We start from the raw sequence: 26,179 nt of genomic DNA, 5'->3' as shown, positions 1-26,179 counted from the left end.
AAATCATCATGCAATGTTGCAAAAGATGTTGGTTGTTCAGTCAGCTGTGTCTAAACTCAGGACCAAATACAAAAAAACATTGGAAGGTTGTTAAAGGCAAACATACTAGTAGACCAAGGAAGACATCAAAGCGTCAAGACAGAAAACTTAAAGCAATATGTCTCAAAAATCCAAAAATGCACAACAAAACAAATGAGGAACGAATGGGAGGAAACTGGAGTCAACGTCTATGACTGAACTGTAAGAAACCGCCTAAAGGAAATGGGATTTACATACAGAAAAGCTAAACAAAAGCCATCATTAACACCTAAACAGAATAAACAAGGTTACAACGGGCTAAGGAAAAGCAATCGTGGACTGTGGATGACTGGATGAAAGTCATATTCAGTGATGAATCTCAAATCTGCATTGGGCAAGGTGATGATGCTGGAACTTGTTTGGTGCCGTTCCAATGAGATTTATAAAGATGACTGCCTGAAGAGAACATGTAAATTTCCACAGTCGATGATATGGGGCTGCATGTCAGGTAAAGGCACTGGGGAGATGGCTGTCATTACATCATCAATAAATGCACAAGTTTACGTTGATATTTTTGGACAATTGAAAGGATGTTTGGGGATGATGAAATCATTTTTCAAGATGATAATGCATCTTGCCATAGAGCAAAAACTGAAAACGTTCCTTGCAAAAAGACACATAGGATCAATGTCATGGCATAGGGTCAATGTCAACGAGCAGATCTGATTTGATGCAGGTTTTAGTTTGGGGATGGAAATTTACAGGGTGATTCCATAATTTATTCCTCAGAATTGAGTGATTCCATATTTTTTTCCTCTGCTTGGTCTAAAAAAGTAACCGTTACTGACTGTCACAATCTTTTTTTCTTGATTTCTTATAGTGTTTCTTAAAGCCAGAAAGTTGCCATTTGAAATGACTTTAGTTTTGTGTCATGTCTGTGATCTGCTTTTTTTCTACAAAATTAAACAACTGAATGAACATCCTCTGAGGCTGGTGATTCCATAATTTTTGCCAGGGGTTGTATAAGGTTTTGAATAATCAGGTCCAATCTTATCTTAGGGACCTCTTAGTACCATATCATCCCAATAGAGCGCTTCGCTCTCAGACTGCAGGCTTACTTGTAGTTCCTAGGGTTTTTAAGAGTAAGAGTGTCATGTCTGTGATCTGCTTTTTTTCCACAAAATTAAACAACTGAATGAACATCCTCCGAGGCCGGTCATTCCATAATTTTTGCCAGGGGTTGTATATTTCCACATATATTTTGATCTAGCTCCAAACAATAATATTCTTTATGCCTTGCAGTACTTAATATTCAAAAATGTATGAATCAGCACAAGAACCAATTATACAGCTGTGTAACATAAGAGAACATCCTTTACATGATAATGATATTTAAGTTGCTTGCATTATGACCAAGACTTGCTGCCGTTTCAGTCAGAATATAGGTGGCACTTCTGTCTGTTGTTTTGGTCCTATCCAATGCTGCTGCAAGTCCTGGTGTTACAACAGCTTTAATTTTACTGGCTTTTTGTGGCACTGGCATAACAAATTCTTCATCTGGACTTTCTGTGTTCTCTTTACTCTGGCTGGAGACAGTGTCAGGTAGTGAGACATTAGATGGTCCAGGCTCCTCCAGTTTCTCTGTATTTTGCTTCTGCAGCTTTCCTTTTTTTCTGCTCTTTGTTCTTTGGCAGTTTGTATTTTATCTATGCCTGCCATGCCCTTCTACCTTTCTCTCACTGAGAAAGTAGGAACTGTCTGTCATCTTCAAACTTTATCATTGTTAGGACATCCTGATGTGCCATGTCAAACAAGTCCTCCAAAGATTCACAAAACACAGTTTCATCTTTCTTCTGCTTGTCTGTATTGTGATTCTTGGTCTTTTTCAATGTTTTCCATTTTCCGAACACCTTTTCTAACTTTGTGATCAGATGCTGCTTTGCCCTCAGTGGGATTCTAGCTCTCTCCCAAAAAGGAATTGCCATGTCTATAGAGGTCACAGCAACATCATGGACAGTTTTCTTCAAATTAGTGTGTTTGAAGAAAAATACCTTGAGTATTTGCCCATTTGAGGGCAATTTGTTTCCCTTTATTTCAGTCGGTGGAACCAATAAGGTATACAAATGTTCTACTTCTAGTAGCTGACATGTTTTACTGAAGTTTCCAGTTAATGGTTAAGCATGTTAAGTCAGCAAGTGTCTCTTTTTACATTTATCTCATGTTAGATTCACCATCACCAAAGATCTGCAAGAAAAGAAGCTGTGAATTGAAGCAAAATTTTCAGCTTGGAGCCTAAAATAACATTTTTGAAAGTATGTTGTTTGTGAGAAATATTTAAACCCAGGTATAGTTTTAAATTGAATATAAAATTATACTTTAGTTACACTCAGGTGGTTAACTTCTATCCTCTTTATAAGTGATGTGATTAGATACTGGATAATGGATAACCTATTGCACGGGCACTCGGGCAGTGATAATTGATATATTTACAACCTTCAGCTATGATGTGCTACCTCTAAATATAAATGTATGACAAAAATATTTGGCAGGCTTTCTTTTTTCCCAAAGCATCATAAAATGAAGGGGTGAGAGTAATGAATTTCCAACTTTTATTTTTTTGAACCACCCTAATGTACATTGTTAATTCTAATCTTCAGCTTTACTTCATGTCCAACAAAATGTCTCACTTGAAAGCGTCCCATTGTCTAAAATCTGTTTGTGTCTACCTCTTAGTTAAATATGGTTGGTGTTTTCAATTCCCCTTGAGGTTGGATTGTGTCTGACTGTAAATAGGACAGGTTAAATGCAGAGGACAGATTTTGTTGTATATATAATGTATGTCCAATAAGAATAAAGGCCCATCTTCTTCTGTCTGTACCAGATCCATTCTGCACATGCACACAACAACATACAACACATCAGAGACTATTTTGTTTAGAAATATTATTTAGCACAATTTAAATGGTGAATGGACTGCATCTATATAGCGCTTTTCCATCTGCATCAGATGCTCAAAGCTCTTTACAATTATGCCTCACATTCACCCATTCACACAAACACACCGATGTCAGGGTGCTGCCATGCAAGGTGCCAACTACACACCAGGAGCAACTTGGGGATTAAGGACCTTGCCCAAGGACCCTTAGTGATTTTCCAGTCAGGCTGGGGTTTGAACCGAGGATCCTCTGATCTCAAGCCCAATGCTTAACCACTAGACCATCACCTCCCCTTGGCTATACAATTTAGTACTGTTATTGAAATAATCGCAATCATCATCCTATGGGAACATATTGTGCTCCACTTTTAGCTAACCTTTTCCTGTTTTATTATGAATACAAATTTATGAAAGATAAATTTAAAACTAATAGCAAGTCAGCAAACTCCTTTAATAATACCTTCCGTTACATTGATGACCTACTTACTTTAAATAACCCTAATTTTGAGAATGAAATTAAAAAATAATTATCCATCAGAATTGAACTAAAAAAGACTACAGAAAACAATTAAAAAAAACTTCTCATACTTAGATATAGAGTTGCGCATTATAGATGGACAGTTTAGAACAGCCGTTTTCAACAAACGGGATGATTTTAACTTTCATATTGTAAAATTTCCTTGTATGAGTAGTAACATACTGAGTAAACCTACATATGGTGTTTACACCTCTCAATTAGTCAGAATTGGTCGCATTTGTGATAATTACCAAAGTTTTTCCACTAGACACCATAAACTTACTAGTAGATTAGTTAAAAGGGTTTCTGTATAACAAATTGGTTCTTCAGTTCAAAAGATTTTCTAACAGACATCAAGAAATAATATCTAAGTTTGGGGTTCCTGTAGCAGGATGACCGGCGACGGAGTGGCCAAGAGACAGTTTTCCCAACTAAAAACATTTCTTTTATTTTTCTTCTTTTACTATCTTCCAAAAATGCAGATATTTACAATGCATCCCAAGATGGACATCAAAAACAAATGAGCAAGAGTGCCAGACTATATCTCTCAAAGACTCTGGGCCACTACTTACATACACATTCACTGAAACACAACCTTCCCCTCCGATCTTCTCCCCACAACTGAGGCTCTGAGCCCTTTAGAGAGTAACAGCCCCTCCCACAGGTAAATTCCATTCACAAAATAAATCAATCAACTAAATAACAATAACATAAACACAAAATAACAACCCAAAGAAATACACACAAAATATGTAAACACCCAACACCATTTCCTTTAACCAAAACTCCCTCTAAGCATAATAAAATGGAATATGAACATGACCAGATAAAACACCCCTGTCTAAAATAGTTCACTCCGCCCAACCCCGGTATTTACACTGAATGGACCATTCACTCAGTTTGCCCTAAACAAGGAAGCACCTGCATACCAGCAACCCTGGTGAGTAAGCTTAAACTGTTACAGAAATGTTTTACCAGTGTTTTAAAGATCACTAAAACAGATGAACTTTGGTAATGAGTAACGGTATAAAACACACGTTTTGAAACGCGGTGAAAACAAACACTTTGCAACATAAGAGATGCCGGTAGGCCTTTCCCTGCACTCTTAGTCACAATACTAGATAAAAGTTATGGCAATGATGATTACTGACAATAAATAATGAACCAGGAAAATGAAAACAATACATACAGCTGGATGACCTGTGAAACACAGTCAGCGTCCATGCAGCATAGTTGTTAACTACCGACTAATTGCTGCCCACACGCTATTGACTGCGTAAGCGTCACAGCTCAGTCTGTGACATTTCCCCCCCCTTCTAAGGATGCCCCCACGACGCCCTAGAAAGGAAATCTGCAGTAGTATTCAACCTCCCAGACCTGTACCGCACTTCAAAATCAAATGGCTGTACAGCCAGGAACCACCTAGTGATCCTGGAGTTGGTATCCTTCATGCGCCCTAACCAAGACAATGCCCTATGGTCAGTCTCTAAAATAAATTTCCTCCCCAACAAATAGTATTTAAGAGAGTCCAACGCCCACTTAATAGCAAGGCATTCTTTCTCAACCGTGGAGTAGTTACACTCCCGCGGCAACAGTTTGCGGCTGATGTAAGCCACAGGTCGCCAATGTCCATCTTCCTCCTGCAACAACACCGCACCAAGGCCCCGCTCTGAGGCATCAGTTTGAACAGTGAAAGTCTTGCTGAAGTCCGGGCTGAGCAGCACCGGCTCCCTACACAAGGAGTCCTTCAAACCCTGAAATGCCGCCTCACACTCTTCAGTCCATGCCACCTTGTTAGGCTGACTAGTACGTATGAGCTCAGTCAGTGGAACCGCTCTCTCCGAAAGGTTGGGTATAAAACGTCTATACCACCCAACCAAGCCCAAGAAAGAGCGCACTTGTTTCTTGGTGGTGGGGCGCTCAACAGCCTTGATGGCCTCAACTTTCCCAACTTGAGGCCGAATGACACCCCGGCCCAACATGTAGCCAAGATACGCCGTCTCCTCCCTGGCCAGCATGCACTTTCCAGGATGGATGGTCAGGCCCGCCTCCTTCACCAAGGATAGGACCAGTTGCAGGTGTTGCAAATGCTCCTCCCACGTGGAGCTGTATATACAAATATCATCCAGGTAGGCGGCGGCAAAGCCCTCAGTCCCCCTGAGAAGCCTGTCCATCAACCTCTGGAACATCGCAGGCGCTCCGTGCAACCCAAAAGGGAGCACCGTGAATTGGTAATGGCCAAAAGGTGTCCTAAAGGCAGTCAGCTTCCTGCTGTCCTCAGCCAACGGCACTTGCCAATACCCCTTGCACAGGTCAATGGTGGTCAAGTACTTGGCTTTGCCAAGACGCTCGACCAAATCATCAACCCTCGGCATGGGGTAAGGGTCAAACGCAAACTGGGTGTTGACCTTCCTACAGTCCAGGCAGAACCTCAGAGTGCCGTCCTTCTTGGGAACAAAGATGATAGGACTGCTCCACTCACTGGAGGAAGGCTCGATCACCCCCAGCTCCAGCATCATGTCCAACTCATCCTTCAACACGGGCAGCAGGCTCTCTGGAACCCGGTAGCATGGCTGTCTCACCGGCCGCTGGTCTTTCAGGGTTATGCGATGCACCACCATCTCCGTCCGTCCCAGCCTCTCCACGAAGAGACCCTCGGGTAAGATGGCGGTCAACTCCTGCTGACGGTCATTGGGCAAATGGCTCAAGTCCAATGTAGAGCCTTCGCCCCAGCACGGTAAGTACTGCTCACTGTGCTCCTCCTCTTCCTCAATGGCACGGATGAACAGAGCAGACACCTCCAGCTGTTGCTCTTGACGCCCAGTCCACTTCTTCAGCATGTTCACATGGTAGACTTGGTGCTTCTTACGATGATCTGGCATGTGAATCTCGTACGTCACCGGTCCCATCCTCCTGGTAACAGTGTATGGCCCCTGCCACTTTGCCAGCAGTTTGTTCTCGGAGCTAGGCAGCAGCAACAGGACCTTGTCACCAGCCTGAAAACAGCGTGCTCTGGCCGAACGATCGTACCATGCCTTTTGTCTCTCTTGTGCCTTCTGCAGATTCTCCCGTACCAGAGCAGATGCAGCAGCAAGTTTCTCCCTCATCTTCAGCACATACGAGATGATGTTCGTACCAGCGGACATCTCACCCTCCCAAGTCTCTTTCAGCACATCAAGGGGACCTCGAACCTGGTGTGCATACAGGAGCTCGAAGGGGGAAAATCCTGTTGACGCCTGGGGGACTTCTCTATAAGCAAAGAGCAAGTATGGTAGCCACTGGTCCCAGTCCTTGCCAGAATCTTCCACAAACTTCCGAAGCATGTTGAGAAGGGTCTGGTTGAACCGTTCAACAAGTCCGTCGGTCTGTGGATGGTAAGGAGTGGTTCTGATACGCCTAATGCCCAGGATATCATAAACCTGCCTGAGGGTTTTACTCATAAAGTTGGGGCCCTGATCGGTAAGCACTTCACGGGGTATCCCTACTCTAGAGAAGAGCTGCAGCATAGCTGTCGCAACTCGCTTAGCTGTAACATCTCTCAGGGGGAAGGCTTCGGGGTATCTTGTGGCATAATCACATATCACCAGGATGAATCTATTCCCTGACTTGCTCTTTTCAAGAGGGCCTACCACATCAACAGCTATCCTCTCAAACGGCGTGTCAATAACAGGTAAGGGGATCAATGGAGCACGGGCAAGGTTTTTACCTCCTGACAACTGACACTGAGGACAAGACTTGCAAAATTCTTTAACATCAGAGAACAACCCTGGCCAATAAAAACGTTTGCTTACTCTCTGTAATGTTTTCAAAAAGGCCAGGTGTCCAGCCCAAGGTATAGTGTGACCCAATTCCAGTACCTGCCTACGGTACTTCTTTGGGATCAACAATTGCAGTCCATCCTCACTCTGTCTATACAGTAGCTCATTTTGCACAGTATAGCCCTCCTTACCTAACATAGGAACATAACCTACGCCTTCCTCTGCTCTCTTAAAACTCTGTGTCAGTGTAGGGTCTGCCCGCTGCTCCTCTGCCAGATTACCAGTAAAATCCCCATCTATCAATTCAGGGGGGTCAATATTCTCTGTCCGCACGTCTTTTTGACTCAAAGTGTCTTCAACAGTCTGTCTACGCCTATCACACCTCTGCTGCTTAGTCAGTGTGGACTCAACAGGAACCTCCTCGCCATAATATGGCAACTCTGTCAACACTACTTGCTGCTCCCGAGCCTGTGCTCTTGTTACAACACCACACAAAACAGTTCTATTCACCAACTCAAGTAACACTGGAAGATCCTGGCCTAACAACACAGGATATGGCAACTTAGACACCAGTCCTACCCTTAACAAGTATGTCTGTCCCTGCACTCTGACATACACATCGGCTGTATCATGCTCACTTTTATCTCCATGTACACAAGAGATGGTCAGCTTTTCATTACCACTGCGGAACTCTAGGGGGATTAGGTCAGCTTGCACAAGTGTCTGTGAACATCCAGTATCCACCAATGCTTTAACAAATTTACCATTTAACTCAATGGTGATAACAGTCTCTCCACTCTCCAAAATATTTAAAGGAGTGGTGGGGTGGGGAACATAGCATAAATGGCTGTACTTTGACTTCCTCAGGGGGCAAGCAGGGCTCTTATGACCTTCCTGGCCACAATTATAACAGGAAATGCTCTGGGGTCTAACACGGTCTGTGGGGGGTGGTAGCGGGGCTCGACCAAGGCTATGACTATTAGCCGTACCAGAACCAACTCCCCTCCCAAACCCAACAGACTTACCCCCAATGCTCTGCTCCAGCACTCCAGCATAGCGGTAGCCTCGGGGACCTCTGTGCGCAGCCACATAGCTCTCCACCAGTACTGCGGCTTCTGCTGCAGTCTTCGGGTTACGCTCCCTAACCCAGGTCCTCACATCCGGATATAACACACGTAGATACTGCTCCAGTACCAGCATCTCCATCAGGTTCTCTTTACTACTCTTCTCATATCCGGTCCACTTACAAAACAGGTCCTTCAGTCGGACATACAGCTCCTGCGGCGTCTCAGTCGAACTGATGTCTAGGGCTCTGAACTGCTCAGGATACGTCTCAGCATTGATTTCATATTTCTTCAACACTGCCTCCTTCAAGCGATCGTAGTCGGTTGTGTCATTTGGGTTCATGGCAACGAAAGCACTGCGGGCCTTCCCCGTCAACAACGGGATGACATGCACGGCCCAGGTTGCTCTGCTCCAGCCACAAACTATGGCTAGCCTTTCAAAAGTAGTCAAGTAGTGCTCAATATTATCAGCTTCTTCCAGCTTGGCCATTTTTGGTAGACGCCCCTCGGTGGTCACAGTGGTCACTGGTGGTGGTTCAGGCGTTAGTGTCCAGGGATGGTGGCGGGGTTGTGGATTGGCCTGACTTCAAGTCCAGCTGCAGCTGCGTCACCTGATGCGTCAGAACCTTGACCTCCTGGGCTTGCTTGGATGCATCTCTCTCCATTCGCTCATCTCTGGCACGCTGCACTTCCATAAACGACTGGAACATCATGGCAAGTCGATCGATGGCTATGTCTATTGTGGCAGGCTGTGGAGTAGACACTCCCGTCTCAGTGGCGCCCCCCATTGCTCCATCTTCCTTGCCTTCAGTAGCCTTCTTCCTGGTAGCCATCTTGTCAGCTGTTTTAATTGGTCTTCTCTCCGTCTCACTCCGCTACATCCCACTTCTGACACCACATGTAGCAGGATGACCGGCGACGGAGTGGCCAAGAGACAGTTTTCCCAACTAAAAACGTTTCTTTTATTTTTCTTCTTTTACTATCTTCCAAAAATGCAGATATTTACAATGCATCCCAAGATGGACATCAAAAACAAATGAGCAAGAATGAGCAAGAATGCCAGACTATATCTCTCAAAGACTCTGCGTAAGCGTCACAGCTCAGTCTGTGACAGTTCCCATTAAAAAACATGTAGAAGATGGAATTTCTTCTACCTAGATTAGCTAACCATAACCTAACAAAAAGGGTAAACCTATAACATATTATATCTGAGCCTTTGTTTATACAGTTATACTGCTACAATTATAGCTTAGCCTATTAGCTATTAATTATCTAATAGGCTGCCTCACCCTCATTCACCTTATATATATATATATATATATATATATATATATATATATATATATATGCAAGTTTAATGTTTAACGCTTTAAGTGGTTACTGGAATGATCAGCTGTAATTACATGTGTTCCCACACGACAGCGAAGCTACTGAATACTGTGTTAGAAATATAAGCAGAAGAAGAAGAAACAGCAAGATGTGTAACGCTGGCAGCTGCAGGTTTGGTGATTAAAACGGCCGCCGTAGGTTTGGTGATTAAAACGGCCGCCGTTTGTCTTTTTTCTGCAAATATATGTACTTATGTCTCCATATACATTTCTACATGCTTTACTTTTTCTTGTTCCCCCGTTTTAATATTATTATATTTAAGCAAATATTGGAGGAGTGGGGTACAATTAGTTATACCTAACAGCTAACATTAGCTTATCTAGCCGGCCTTAGCAACGTTCATCGTACCTTACAAAAAGTTGGTTCTTTGTGTTTGATAACAATCTTCTCAAAGATTCAAATTCAAAGGATTCAAAATAATTTTATTGTCATATGCACAAAGGAACATGTTCCCTGCACAATGAAATGTGTTTACTGCATTTAACCCATCCTAATTGCCAGTTAGGAGCAGAAGTCGCCTTTAGGCACCCGGGGACCAGCTCCAGATGTATATCCTGCCTTAGGTCAACAGCAGGGCTGAGCAAACCATGACCGGCCTCATGACGACAGACGACACACACATAACACACAACACACATAAGCCGGCCCGGTACATGAACACATATAAAAACCACACACAAGGTAAAACCTTATGTTTCTCCTGTGATGTCTTATCCTTCTTATGTCTTATTACTTATTATATTATATATACCTTTTTCTTGAGCTGCTTGGGTGGGTGGGGAGAGTTCCCATGGAATAAAAAAGCTTTTTAGCCTACCATCCCTGGTTCTCAAGACCAGGCACCTAAGTCGCTCTACTCTACTCTTTTCTACTCTCCTGTTTTACTCTTCCTTTTTAGATATTTAGCTATACCTTTGTATACTGGCATAGTTCCACATTAGAATTGGAATATAATATATAAGATATACCTTAATGAATTTTCATTAAACTGTCTGTCTGCGCATGCAGCGGGTGGCATGGATCTATTACTAACAACAATACTTGATACCGTGCCACCATACACTTTTCTACAGGTCATAAAAAAAAATAAAAGAAAAATGCAGGACACAATACAAGGAAGTATGGTACAGATTAGGTAATGACATTATGCCACATGCCCTAAAGTAGACAAGTTCCTCATCTCATTGGGCCTCATGTATCAACACTGCGCGCTTGCGGCGTAAATTTCCGGTGTAAATTTGAAGTACACCAAAGTTGCCGTGACATGTATCAAGCAGTGCGCACCTGCCCTTTCCGGCATACGCCCGACGTAACCTTGATAAATGCGGCGGGTGAAAACAATCGTAATTATAATGAATACGCCCATAACTACCGTATTTTCCGGACTATAAGTCGCACCGGAGTATAAGTCGCACCAGCCACTTTATCCATTATAAAGAAAAACAAACCATAAATAAGTCGCACCGGAGTATAAGTCGCACCAGCCACTTTATCCATTATAAAGAAAAATAAACCATAAATAAGGTCCACTGGACTATAAGTCCCATGGACATACAGGTATGTTAACATGAAAAGTTCAGATGATAATATTGTGACGGCTACCGTTTTCGGATGCATATTTCACCAGTCGCAACTTGTAATCTGCAGAGTATGATTTTCTTTTTGGTGGCATTTTTTCGGGCCTTCTCCGTTGTCTTGTTATGTTATCAGTAACGTTAAAATTTTTATTTTTCTATGGTAGTCAGAAGTCGCAGGAACAGTCACACAAGCCTCGAGTGCCCTCTCGTGAGCTGCATTTTACCTACAGATATGTTTGTATTTTGCGGACCACATTGCGAGCCGAACCATGCAGCGCCTACCTGCGCAGCTCATGACCACCCAGCGGTGTCGATCCAGCTCCTTCCAAGTGCAGACGCTAATCCTCCGCCGTCGCTCAGTGCTCCCATGCAGCTCTCAGCGTCAACTCTGCTCACACTGATATCCAAGGGTTGAAGCTGTCTTGTTAGCCGTCCCAGAATAAACACCATGTTCATCTGCTTCAAACGCTTTTCACAATCATCGACGCCAGCTCCTTCCAAGTGCACACGCTAATCCTCCGCCGTCGCTCACCCAATGCTCCCACGCAGCTCTCAGCGTCAACTTAAACACTCTGTTCACATTGATATCCAAGGGTTGAAGCTGCTCTGTTCGCCATGCCGGAATAACAGCAAGCACCGTGTTCGTCAGCTTCACACGCTGTGGGTGAGGTGAGGAATACGCATCCAAAGTTCTGTTCCCTGATTGGTTATCGCGACCAGCGTGAACTATAGGATGGCCGTCATACTACAGTGCCCATGATGCATTGCATTTCCTTTTCCGGTGGCCATTTTAAAACATAGATCGACTCTGTCACGTAAAATTGTTTTGTTACAGTAAATTAATTGAGATCCTACCGGTATATTTTTCATTTATAAGTCGCACCGGAGTATAGGTCGCACCCCCGGCCAAAACATGTAAAAAAAAAGTGCGACTTATAGTCCGGAAAATACGGTATTCAGACTCCACTTCAGACACACCCTCATTTTACGACATGGAAGCCAGGAAGACGGCAAAGAAAAAGAACTACTCCAATCACAACGCGTGCCAATAGAGCGTCAAAAGCGGCCGTTGTATTAATTGTTTTGTAGTATAATCAAAAAAGTGTTATTCTTTTCACATGTCAATAATTCTTGACATGTGGATATTTGCTAGCTCAATTAATAAGACACGCCTTATGTTTCAGATTTCTTTATTTTTTAAATTTATTTCTTTATTTATTTTATGTTAACAAACGAATGGAGAAAACAAAACCTGATTGCAGCACGGGCAAGGGAATGACAACACTACAGTTGTAATTATCAATTTCATTGTCTAAAACAATCACACCACATAAAGTTAAGCTCAGCGCTGCTCTGGCTCCAGGCTGGAAGTCTGGAGAAAAAGGCGAGCAGCGCTTTCTTTGCAGTCAGCGCTGTGGCCACGGATCGTGCTCCATAGACCAACAATCCTGCAAAAGCGGGATTTGTATTAATTATTATGTAGTATAATCAAGAAAGTGTTATTTATGTAACATATGCATTGATTTGTATGATGGCACTGTTTATCATGTTGATCATTTTCATTTTTATGTGGATTCCAGTGCTGGTTCATTTTGGTGTATAATTTACACCACCTCTCGACTTGGCGTATATTTTCAGCACAGTGTACGCCAATGACCACACTGATAAATGCCAAGTAGCGCAGCCATTTTGGCGTACACCCCATATACGCTCAAATATCGCCGTACGCAACGTTGATACATGAGGCCCAATGTGTGTGCACACCGCATCACTGGTACAAAGGTCTGGAGGGAAAAATCCCATCCCAGCAGAAAGGAAATAATAAGCCAAAGCAAATTCATTTTCTTTTTATCATTTTATATCTTCGTTTATTGTACTATGTGACATTTGACTGTGAACAGTTTAAGATAAAATGAAATGGATAACAGAGAGATGTGTGTTGTTGATAAGTTCCTGCTAACATATGACTGGCAGTGCTTCAGTTTTTGTCCCCTGGAAATATGTCCACACTCAGGATGAGGGCCTGTGTATTGTATGTATGTAATGTATATTGTTGCACATGAATGTATATGTGGAAATTTTCGAACCATAAGATAAATTTAGACCACAAATGGCTGATTTTAGACCTCTGTGGCATGCATTAGCAAAGCCCAGTCTAGACTCCTGGCTGGGTTGTGAGACATGTTGTAAGTGACACAGCCACATGCTTTGTTCAAATTAGATTTACTGCATCTCCAATTCAAATCTGATGCCATTGACTGTCCACATTATATATAGTAAGTGAACAAATGCAATCTGCGTGATGGTATTGCAGTCCTCTGCCCCCTCATCCACATCGGCTACTATAGTAATGAAAGTCATGCACATGGAAACAGTCACATGATGCTGCAACTACCTACATGTATTTATAGATTTATATTTTCAAGCACTGTTGCCTGAGTGAGGAGGTCCCAGCTTTTCTTCTGACCTGGTTTTTATTGTGTGGAGTTTGCATGTTCTCTACATGTATGCATGTGTTCCCTCCAGGTGGTCTGGCTTCCACCCACTTCCACAGACATTCAGGTTAGGTTTTTGTCACGGCAGCACGAATTCATTCTAATTCATTCCGTGAAATTAAAAGTGAGCGGGGGGGGGGGGGGGGGTGTTATAGTTAGGGTGGGGGGAAACAATAAGATTAGGTTATGGTTAAGGTTAGGGTTGGGGTTGGGGTAGGAGTAGGGTTAGGAATAGTGAGTTAAAAAAAAAACCGCCAGGAAAATTTTATCATTTCATGATGGGAGGATGAAAAAAAAAATGAGACTGGGCTGAAAACAACAAAAAAAGCTGTAGTACATATGCCAAGCCTGTATGTGGCACTGTATGGTGTGTGAGTGTGCACGCGTGCGTTTTCTTCAACAGATTTGTGCCTCGAGACAATCCTGTCTCTGAGGTCTACAGACAATTCCTTTGACTTCATTCTTGGTTTGTTCTCTGACATGCACTGTCAACCGTGGGACCGTACTGTATATGTAGACAGGTGTGTGTCTTTCCAAATCATGTCCAAACAACTGAATTTACCCCAGGTGGACTCCAATTAAGCTGTAAAAACATCTCAAGGATGTTCACTGGAAACAGGATGCACCTGACCTCAATTTTGAGCTTCATGGCAAAGGCTGTGAATGCTTATGTGCATGTGATTTCTTAGTTTTTGATTTTTAATAAATTTGCAAAAATCTCAAATTTGATTTGGAAAGACACACACCTGTCTACCTACATATAAGGTCCCACAGTGACAGTGCAGGTCAGAGCACAAACCAAGCATGAAGTCAAAGGAATTGTCTGTAGACCTCTGAGACAGGTTTGTCTTGAGGCACTAATCTGGGGAAGAGTATAGAAACATTTCTGCTGCTTTGAAGGTCCCAATGAGCACAGTGGCCTCCGCAATCTGTATATGGAAGTAGTTCGGATCCACCAGGACTCTTCCTGGAGCTGGCCGCTCGTCTAAACTGAGCAATCGGGCGAGAAGGACGGTGGTGACCAAGAACCTGATGGTCACTCTGCTAGAGCTCCAGCATTCCTGTGTGGTGTAAGAAAACCTTCCAGAAGGACAAGCATCAATTCACCAATTAGGCCTGTGTGGTAGAGTGGCCAGACAGAAGCCACTCCTTAGACTACATGGCAGCTCACCTGAAATTTGTCAAAAGGCACCTGAAGGACTCTCAGACCATGAGAAACAAAATTCTCTAGTCCTGGTGCATCCAACCTGTCAGTCGATTGCAGGCTGAGTTCCAGTCAATTGCATAGAAAAAAAATCTCAGAGGATTTAGTGCTGCTATAATGGACTGTTGTAGAAAGTGGCAGCAATGCACCAAAAAGAACGCCAGCTGCCATTAAACACCACAGAAGAAGAAGAAGAAGAAGAAGACATAACAAAAAAATTGAAAACTTGTCTTTTTCATTCAGAGCAGGAGGAGGATTATTTTTTCATTTATTCGAAGGGCAAATCCATCTTCAATGCAAATGTAGCTTTACTGAAGAAAAGGAATTTGGCGTGGCATTTCAAAAATGAGCCACAAGAACTATGATGCAAATTTCCAGCCTAATTGAAAAGAATTGAAAAGTCGACTAGCAGCACAACAGTCTGTAAATATGGAAGACATGACAGATGTGGCTAACAAGATTGTGTGTTCTGTTCAGGGCAGGACTCTGCAGAAGCATTTATTCTGTTTGTTCACTGACAAACTCATTCCATCTCCACAAACTGATCAGTGAAATCACCTGTTGGTGTCAGTGGTTGCAAAGAAAACCTGCACCCTCTTGGCCCTTTCTGGAATGTCTTTGGACACCACGAGCCTAAGTGTTACAAAAGTCTTATAAATGCTTATGTTTTATTTTCATGTCTTCATATAAAAGGAGAGCTGAACAGTGCTGTCCTCAGACACAAACTTAGCACAAATTTGTTACTGATAAGACGTGAATGGAAGGTCCTTGCTGAATGACAAAATGTTCCAACCACAGAATCTTCTGTTCTAATAAACTTGCACAGACAGTTTCTGGAGACACAGTAGTTATCACCCTGCTTTTCATCATACAAGCTGTTAACTGATCTACCTGTTATTCTGCCTTAAACCACTTTGTGAAATTGACATGTTGTGCTTTTCCCAGAGCTCATTGTCTGTAACCACATCCCCTGGGGCGAGTCATGCTCCCTGGGCATAAATGTTGTTGAAAATAATGGCACAGGGCTCCACCCTCACACAGACCCCTGTACTCTGTGCGACTGTGTGAGCTTTCAAGTTCTTGAATAAACTAACTTGAACATCTCTGGAGAGATCAGAAAATGGCTGTACACCAACGTTCCCCATCCAACCTAATGAGCTTGAGAGGTGGAGTAGACATTTTCTTTCACCAAAACATCAAATCTAGGCTTGCATCTCAGATGTACCTTCTGGCAAATTAGAGTTGAACTTTCAGGTCTTTGGTGAAATAAAATGTCTACTCAACACAGATTTACCAGGGACTGCCATACTGTTTGTATTTCTTCATGATTGATGTAAATAAAGTACAAGACATATTCAGTGACTTGAAAATTTTCATGTATCCATCCCCTGACTTGTCTGAAGAAAACTGGCAATAAAACTGATTATTTACAGGTATTATACCAAAGGGACCCATTACTTATGCAACCCATCATCTTTTTTTTATTTTTAATTGATTTATATCAAATTGCAGAGGTATGCTTTAAGTTGAGTTTAACAAAGATAATTTGGGATTTTTTTTTTATATTGAGAAGCCTGATTTACTTTTTGTATTCGAAATGGCATAAACAAATGAAATACTTTTGCAAGGCAGTGTATATCAGTCATCTTGGCTGGCAAGGTATGCTCCAGTTGGCACTGATCCCGACCAATGACTGTCTGACCAATCAAATTTAATATTTTCTCATCTTGAACTTTCAGGCTTGAAGGACATGTTCTGTTCATGTCCAGGACAGGACACCAATTTAATCAAAAACTGGTGTTAGTATTAAACTACAAAAAAAAACCTGATAGACAATAAGATTTTCCATGTTTAAAACATACTGTATCTGTTTTCTTCTCTTTGAGAAACAAACACTTCCTGTATCTGTGTGTCTATGCTTCTCGCCATACCACCGCTCCACTTTGAGGTCAGAAACAGCCCCAAAGACACACCTAAGGGCCTCTTCACACATAGTGCAAATTTGGTCAATTTGTGCATAAAGTGTGCATGAAGCAGGAATCGTGTGCAAAACGTTTAAAATAGCAGCTGCCTCGTACACCTGTTTCTACAACTATTTGCGCACACCAGCAGCTGAAAGACAGAGTGTGCGCTGTGTGAGCCCATTGATCCCTGTTGCGGTAGGTGTCGACCAAATTCCAGCTGACACGCACGAACATCAAACACTGCTCGCATGGCACTTAGAAAATGTGTGTCCATTCACACTACTAACATGACTACAGTCAGCAGACAGTCACTGTTGTGCTGGCAGTGAAATGTGTCTAAGTGCCCCACATGTGTGGCTTTGGTGTGTGCGCTAAACTGACAAGAGGTTTGGCCACTGACAGAAGCAGCTGTGGAGATCTATTGTTCTGGACATCCCAGCTGGACAACACATACTGTGTTTGGACGCACATGGACTAACAGCTGCCCACTATGACGTGCATGTGTCTGCTTGCTGTCATCACGTGGACATAAATAAAAACATATATCGCTGTGGCGAGCGCGCTTGCTGTAGCCCACTGACAGGCTGCCCCCAGGTTGAAACGGACTGTCAGATCATAACATGCAGAGGGCGATCTGACTGTCACGTCACCCACGTGAGCTCTGTTCCACATGACGTGGTGCTAGTCCTGTGGCACACCGGCAGGTCATGCCACAGTGGATGTGGACATGATGAAACAAGTGAACTGCTTCTCATTCATGTCATTTCATCACTGTACGCCTGTGACCATGGGTCATCTACAGCGGAACAGCTGCGCGATGTTTCGTGGTGGGCTTATACGAGTTGTTCCGATGGGAGTTGCCCTGAGTTGTACATATTTGCACTATGTGTGAATGGGCCCTTAAATAGACCTCCCTGGACTTCCCTCAAGTTTAAGTCACAAAACCCACATCCATGACTAACAGAAAACACAACACAGTTCTTCCCTGGAAATGAACATTTCAAATGAACATGCTAAATAAATAAATTATTTCAGACATATGGTAGAATTTTTACATGTACAGTCATGAAAATGTGGGACTGTAGGAATTTGTGACTGGAATAGGCTCCAGCCTCCCAGTAACCTTTGATTGGAGTAAGCAGGTATAGAAAATGAATGACTGAATGAATGAAAGTCAGGTTTGGAAGGGAGCATGCTTGAGTCCCATATATTGTCACATCCAATACACTACAAAGCAGTCTTGGGGCTCGGATGGTGGCCACCCAGGCAGACAATGCCCAGGCAAAGAGAAGTTTCAGTTCATGTTCTTGTTGTCCTATATATAGTGCAAAATAGGGTAGCCCTGCTGCCCTGATTTGATCTGCCATTGCTAAAAGCTTTTTTTTGTTTGTTTTTAATGATGGGACACTATATCTGACTCCACAGAAATTTTTGTTTTTTGAATAAAACTAAACCTAATGTGAGAATGAATGAGTTCAGACATGAATCTTGTGCTGTCCTCAGAGGCCTGTTGTAAGTTTTTCTCATGATGTTTACTGTTTCCCATATGACTCTGCAAATGACTAACACAGGCAAACAGAAGAATCATTTCCACATGGCTTTCATCATTTTCCAAAACCTTTTCTCATCTCCCTTTCAGTAATTCCGTCCTGTGCTGCTTTTCACATTATGAACTTACAATTGCCTTTCGCTGTTTACAAGATTCCCATTTTTTGTTGAACCCCTCAAATTAAAGTTGATGGTCTCCACACTACAAGATTGTTTTAGTTCAACTCCAGTTCCTGACGCAATTCCACATGGAGAATGGGACGTGAACCTTCCACTCTGGAAACAAGCACACTAAACCACTTGGCCAACACCTCTTAAAAAAATATCAACATTAACTACCTTTGTCAAATATGTAACAATTATGTGTTTTGTAAAATCTTTCTCTAAAACAGTTCTTGAGTTTTATTATTTTAACTGCAGGTTCAAAGCTGGGCCCACTAGGTCAGCAGTTGTCAAAAATTATGTTACTGAGTCAAGCAACAGCAGCTGTGAACAGCCCTATGTATCTTTTATGCTGCAGGTAGCAACGTTAAATATGTAAAGTGACTGCTAATGAGTAATTTCCCAAAAATTATTCACAATAAAGTTATCTGAATAAAAAAATGCCAGCAGAGCAAACTCGCAGCATCATTGTGACTCACTGACATCTGTACAACAACAGAGCTTACCCAGCACTGACTGTTTCCCCATAGCTGAATACAAGCATGTTTTATCAGTAGGTCCGTCTTGAATACTGTCAGTTCTATCACACAGCACATAAAGGTGAACAACTCAAAACAGTGACAACATCACGACTCTTTAAACCTTGGAGCTGATTCATGAACAACAACCAAAAAAAAGCAGATATGAAACACTGATGTGAAAACATACATTTTTTAGTGTGGACAATATTTCTTGTGGCTGTGACCACTGGGCCAACAAGAAAATCGTAGGAGGTACACGGTATTTCACCTTCATTCTTTCCTTCACCAAAACACCAGATCTAGGCTTGCATCTCAGACATACCTTCTGGCAAATTATAACTGAACCTTCAGGTCTTCTTTTCAAGAAAATCCTCCTCTACATCACTCCATCATGAAGCTGTACAACTGGGGACACAAAATGCAAAACATGCACTATGCACAATTTCTCCAATCACAGCCACAGAAGCCTATAACGTCTTCTGGGTTGTCTGGGTGTCTTGGTGTCTTTCCTCACTCTTCTCCTTCTTGCACAGTTACTCAGTTTTTGAGAACTGTCTACTCCACACAAATTTACCAGAGAGTGCCATACTGTTTGCATTTCTTCATAATTGATGTAAATAAAGTCCAAGACATATTCAGTGACTTGGAAATGTTCATGTATCCATCTCCTGACTTAGTAGAGAAGCTTGAATCTTCGACTGACGTGAGGACGTTTCGCTTCAAATCACAGAAGCTTCCTCAGCTAAAATTCTTGCTCTGGTAGTCTGACTGCAAGTCTGAGAGCAAGAATTTTAGCTGAGGAAGCTTCTGTGATTTGAAGCGAAACGTCCTCACGTCAAGCAACCCAGTCCAGTCAAAGATTCAAGCTTCTCTACTACGGAAACCACCTGGACAACTGAGAGCCTACACAGAAACATCTCCTGACTTGTCTGAAGAAAATTGCCAATAAAAATGATTATTTACAGGTATTATACCAAAGCATTCCATTACTTATGCAACCCATCACCTTGGCTTTTACATTTTTAATTAATTTATATGAAGTTGTAGAGATTTGCTTTCAGTTTGAGTTTAAGGAAGATAATTTTAGAATTTTTTAATTTTTTGTGTATTTTGTGGTTTTTCTGTATTTGAAATGGCATAAACAAATTAAAATGTGTGACATATCAAGTGTTCCAATACTTTTGGAGGGCACTGTATCTGAGCTCTGCTTGGCTGCCATCGTGAAGGGCCCCTTCACACATAGTACGAATGTGGTCGAATTGCACATGAAGTGCGCATGGAGCAGGAAATGTATGCAATACATGTAAAATCGTAGCTGCCTCTAACACCTCATACACCTGTTGCTGCAACTATTTGTGCACACCAGTGGCTGAAAGACAGAGTGTGCACTGTACAAGCCCATTGAACCCTCTCACGGCAGTTGTCGGCCAAATTCCAGCTGACACACATGAACATCTAACACTGCTTGCTATTGGCACTGAGAAAATGTGTGGCCATTCGCACTGTAAACACGACAACAGTCAGCAGACGATCACTGTTGAGCTGGATGTGAAATTTTGTAAGTGCCCCCACGAGTGTGGCTTTGAAAACAGACACAGTGACACATTGGTGTGTGCGCTGAACTGACAGGAGGTGTGTCCGCCCACAGGAGCAGCTGTGGAGATCTGTGGTTCTGGACGTCACGGCTGGAGAACACGTACCGTGTTTGGACAGACATGACCTAACAACTGTCCACTGTGACGCGCATGTGTCTGCTTGCTGTCCTCACATGCCATACATAAAAAACATATATCACTGTTGCAATGGGCTGCAGCAAGCAAGCGCACGCCGTGCACACTGACAGGCTGTCCCAGGTGAAATGGACCGTCAGATCATAACACGCAGCGGGCGATCTGAATGTTACTTCACCCACGTGAGCTCTGTTCCACGACACGGTGTCAGTCCACAGCGTGCCGTACAGAAGACATGGGTGTCGGGTAAGACATGTGCGCGGGGCCAGCTGGACACACCGCCAGCAGATGTGGACATAAGAGCGCCCTGCTTCTCATTAATGTCATTTCATGACTGTACATCTGTGACTATGACTCATCTACAGAGGAACAGAAGGTTCATACTTGTATTGCCTGCTTGATAAGAGGGATTTAATAAAATGTCGCGTTTTTATATGGTGTGTGGTTTTATTTTTTTTAAATATATCCATGTCCTTCTTGATATCAGGCATTTTCCAGCACCTTTTACAGGACAGCGTTGGTAGCTCAGTGTTAAAATTTCTGGCTGCCAATCAGATCTTTTGGAAATTGCAGGTTCGAATCCTGTGGGTGGCATGTGTTTATTTTTTTTATTTTCATAGCAGCTGCGCGATGTGGTTACACTGCTGCTCTCACTGTGTTCATGCACGAAACCATCGCAGCAACATGTTCACACCTGCCCATTGGCTCATTGTTTTCGTGGTTTGCTCATACGAGCTGTTCCACCGTGTTTCACCCTGAGTTGTATTTATTCATACTATGTGTGAAGGAGCCCTAAAGTGGGTCTGACATGTGTAAAAACTTTCTGTTCCTTTGACTTCCTGTACTTTTGTTTCCTTTGGACAGCATCCCATCAAATCATAATTGTAATGTACTGAGTATGAGAGTATTCTTTCTTTAATTTAGAGCCTGATTAGTGCCCTGCAATGGGACACAGCTGACATTCTGTGTGTATTAGCCTCATGTGGTCGCCAGCACACCACAGCTCTGCAACAGTTCGGCGCATAGTTTGGATGAAGGCCCATGGAGCCTTGGTGAGTGGGGCAACGGGGTCTGCATACCGCCACCACTCCAAGCCAGGCTGACAAGACATCAACAAAATGTACTGGAGGAGAAGTGAGAGTGAAGAATGTCACAGAATGTGTGTGTATACAAAGATGCACAGAGAAAAGAAAGGAAGGCAAAAAAACAGCAGAAGTGGATGGGAGCCTGTGGATTAGTATGCTTGCGCATGTGTCTGAGCAGATGGTGAGAAAGGGCTCGAAAGGGGGGGCCGTGACATTTGGCGATTGTCCTGCAGATAAGTAATACACGGGAAAAAAAGAGGAAAGAAAACTGCAGTGTTTACACCTAAAAGACGAGGGTGGGGGAGGTGGCAAATGCTCCCTTTGGTCTCATTTGCAATCCAATAAACTCACAAGCAGCTCCAGATTGACTTACAACTTAAGGTTTAGTTACACATAAACGGTTTTGTTGGTGAATAGTACGTAGACCGAAGTTCGCGGTAGTTCCGGCTGTTTTCGCGGTGGACAGGGGAGTGCGCGCAGCGGGGCTCCTCCTCGCTCTTTCCCCCAAAAACTCTGTCATAATTGTGTTTAGAAACCAGTCACAATTTGTTTTATTATACATCTGTGTAGTTAATTAATCAAATATTCTCTACAGACGATTCACTCGAGCGCACGTAAAAAAAAAAGAAAGAAATAAAGAAACTCCGCTCCCTGCTGCTGCTGTTTGCTCCTCCTCGCTCTTTCCCCCAAAAAACTCTATTAGAAAAGTATCCGACCTTATTATTTTTTTCAAAAACCATATGGATTTGAATCACGTGTGATTGCATCAGACAAGCTTGAACCCCCGTGCGCATGCGTGAGTTTTTCCACACCTGTCGGTTGCGTCATTCGCCTGTGAGCAGGCTTTGAGTGAGGAGTGGTCCACCCCCCTCGGCGGATTTTCATTGTCAGGAAATGGCGGAATGATTTGGGCTTTTTTTCCATCAGAATTTTTTCAGAAAATGTTAGAGACTGGCAGCTGTAAACCATTCGAAAAATTTATCTGGCTTTCGGTGAAAATTTTACGGGCTTCACAGAGAATAAGGACTGTTACTACAGCTTTAAGGACAGCTTTAAGGACAGTTTTAAGGACGCTCAGCGCGCCGCGCTCCGTGCCGCCATCGTGAGCCACAATCCACCGGATCATTTCTAAACGGATGGCTCTGTGGATCCGAGACCATCGTGTGCATTTTCTCTGGTTATCACAAGAGCTGGACATCAGCCATTTTTCTGGCATATTTCACTTTTAACAAGAGATTTTGTCATGGAAAGCCGAGCGGAGGCTTCGTGCATCACGACAGATTTGCTGATGGAGCAAGACAAAGGAACACCTCCGTTTTGGTCTCACAGGACGGCTTTGAGATGGCGTTCAGACAGCTGTTGGTGGTTTTTCCATCGAGTGATTATCCGAGAAATTGTAGATGTGCCTGGACATGCCAGAACATGTCCCGTGAGGCTTCATCACGGTGTTGCTGTGCGCCATGCGGCACCGCCGCGACGCACGAAGCCTCCGCTCCTCTTTCCATGACAAAAACTCCTGTAACAGTGGAATGTGCCGTTCATTTCCAAACTGGACGCTGTGTTTTATCCGGGACGTCGTCTGACTACCACAGGAATTGTGAAAAGACATGGACATCAGCACTTTTCCGGCACATTGAGACAGACATGCGGAGGAATTCAAGCTTGTCTGACGCAATCACATGATTCAAATCCATATGGTTTTTGAAAAAAATAATAAGGTGGGATACTTTTCTAATAGACCTCGTACATCTGTGTAGTTAATTAATAAAATATTCTCTACAGACGATTCGCTAGTGCGCACATAAAAAAAAGAAAGAAATAAAGAAACTCCGCTCCCTGCTGCTGCTGTTTGCAGCAGGGCTCCTCCTCGCTCTTTCCCCACAAAAATTCTGTCATAATTGTGTTTAGAAACCAGTCACCATTTGCTTTATTATACATCTGTGTAGTTAATTAATAAAATATTCTCTACAGACAATTCGCTCGCGCGCACGTAAAAAAAAAAGTAATAAAGAAAGAAACTCCGCTCCCTGCTGCTGCTGTTTGCAGCGGGGCTCCTCCTCGCTCTTTCCCCCAAAAAACTCTGTCATAACTGTATTTAGAAACCAGTCACCATTTGCTTTATTATACAGGTGTGTAGCTAATAAGCAAAATAATCTCTAGGACGATTCGTGCACGCACGTAAAATAAAAATAAAAAGAAACTCCGCTCCACGCTGCTGTGGTGCTGCTGCTCGCTCCAAAAACTCTGTCATGATTGTAAAATAAAGGACAAAAGAGACATAAGTCCTGCTCACAGGCTGCTACCAGATACAGGACATGGTCACATCTTCAAACTCCAGACATCTCCACTTCACTACATATTCAGTCCCTGATTGGTCATCGCGGCGCGACGAGAACTGCGGCACTACAGAAAGCGGCAGGATGAAACGGCGATTAAAAAGTATCAAACGCCGTTGTTCGCGTTGTCGCTGTCATCACGGGAGGTCTCCGGGACTGCTCCCGGAATTATTCGACATGTTGAATAATTTTTTCGACGATTCCCGGTAAAGCTGGAACTAAGCCACGCCCCCTAGTGCCGGCGTTAACAATGGCATGTGATCCTTAAGACGGCCAAAAACTCTTCCGGGACGCTTCCGGGAGCTCTTACCATCTGTGTGTAAGCGGGGCTTTAGACTTTTGCCACAAAGTGAAAGTAAAACCGAAGCCAAATTTTAAACACGACAACAAAAACACAGCTTAAATAAAGCCTTAGTTGTGTTCCTAATATTGACAAAAGACCCTCTGGATCCTCCCCATACTAATGTAGAAATGTACAACAACAGAAAACTTTCTCTCTATTTTGGTTTTGCATATGCGCTGTCATTTTTAACACCAAAAAAGTACACCTCTATGCCCCCAGTAAACTGCCCCACCCCACCTCCCCTTCTACCTCTGCGTCCCTCCACACTATCCCCAGCTCACAACCACTCCCTGCTGCTCCTCCTGCTAATAGTATAATTGTAATATTGCAGATGTGAGGCTACAAATAAGTCCCAAAACATTCATACTAAAGAAACTGCAGCACATGAAAATGTTGATGATGATGACAAAAATGATGCCTAGGAGTAGGAAAGTCAAAGTGTTTCTACATACTATGTACACTGAATGTATGTTATTCGTGACCACACATAAGTAACATGCACAAACAGATAAGGTACTGATCCCAAGATTAACATCACATACAGTTTGGAAACAATACAGATTGTTGTAGGACTTATAATGCATAATCTGTATTTCTATGTATCTGACCTCTCTTGATATAACTGACCTCTACAGTTTACCAATTCCATGCATATGCTGAGGCTTGACCAGTTGCTTCAAGGCTTATCTTTGATCAGACAGCCACTTAAGAAATATCCTTGTATGCTTAGATAAGTTTTGTAACACAAATTTTACAACCCCAATTCCAATGAAGCTGGGACATTGTGTGAAATGTCAATAAAACAGAATACGATTTGCAAATCCTCTTCAACCTATATTCAATTGAATACACCAGAAAGACGAGATATTTAATGTTCAAACTGATAAACTTTATTGTTTTTTTTGTAAATATTTGCTCATTTTGAAACTAATATTTTCTATTCTATTCTATTCTATTTCTTCTATATTCTTTCTATTTTTTTTTTCTTTAATATTTATTTCATTCATTTAAAAGAAAAACAGAAAAGCAAAAAACAAAAGCACCACAATACCAGAATGAAAAGGAGCAGAAAGAAGAACAAGTCTTATGATTTCTGCCCCTTTTAACAATACAATCTTTCAATATACAGCATCATAGTCAACATTATTTAACAGATTGCATTTCTTTAACTTGTCACATACCACTGACCCATTTCATAATTATGACCATTAATTAATAGATTACATCACTGACAGGTTACATTTAAACTTAAGACACTCCAAACATTATTAACAGTTTACTTTTTTTTTTTTTTTTGACTTTCTTGCAGCCCACTGACTTACTTCATAGTTTCATACTTACTTAATACATCTAATTTAATATGTTTTTTAAATAATTTAAGCGACCTTAATTCTTTAATTTCTTTATTAAGATTGTTCCATAATTTGACACCATTTACTGCAATACTCCTTTCCTTTACTTTGGTTCTAAATCTTGGTTTTTTAAAGACTTCTATTCCTTTCAATTTATAACTACTTACTCTTTTTTCAAACA

At 42.4% G+C, this 26,179-nt stretch overlaps 1 protein-coding gene across 2 annotated transcripts in view; it reads right to left on the bottom strand.

Annotated features, from left to right (window-relative positions):
• The window catches only part of st3gal4 (ST3 beta-galactoside alpha-2,3-sialyltransferase 4), a 155,766-nt gene that overhangs the window by 1,595 nt on the left and 127,992 nt on the right, over window positions 1-26,179 (bottom strand). The gene's annotated exons all lie outside the window — the stretch shown is intronic.

Source organism: Thalassophryne amazonica, chromosome 4 (assembly GCF_902500255.1).
Source record: "Thalassophryne amazonica chromosome 4, fThaAma1.1, whole genome shotgun sequence".
Lineage (NCBI taxonomy): Eukaryota > Metazoa > Chordata > Actinopteri > Batrachoidiformes > Batrachoididae > Thalassophryne > Thalassophryne amazonica.
This window is presented reverse-complemented; position numbering and strand designations above follow the sequence as displayed.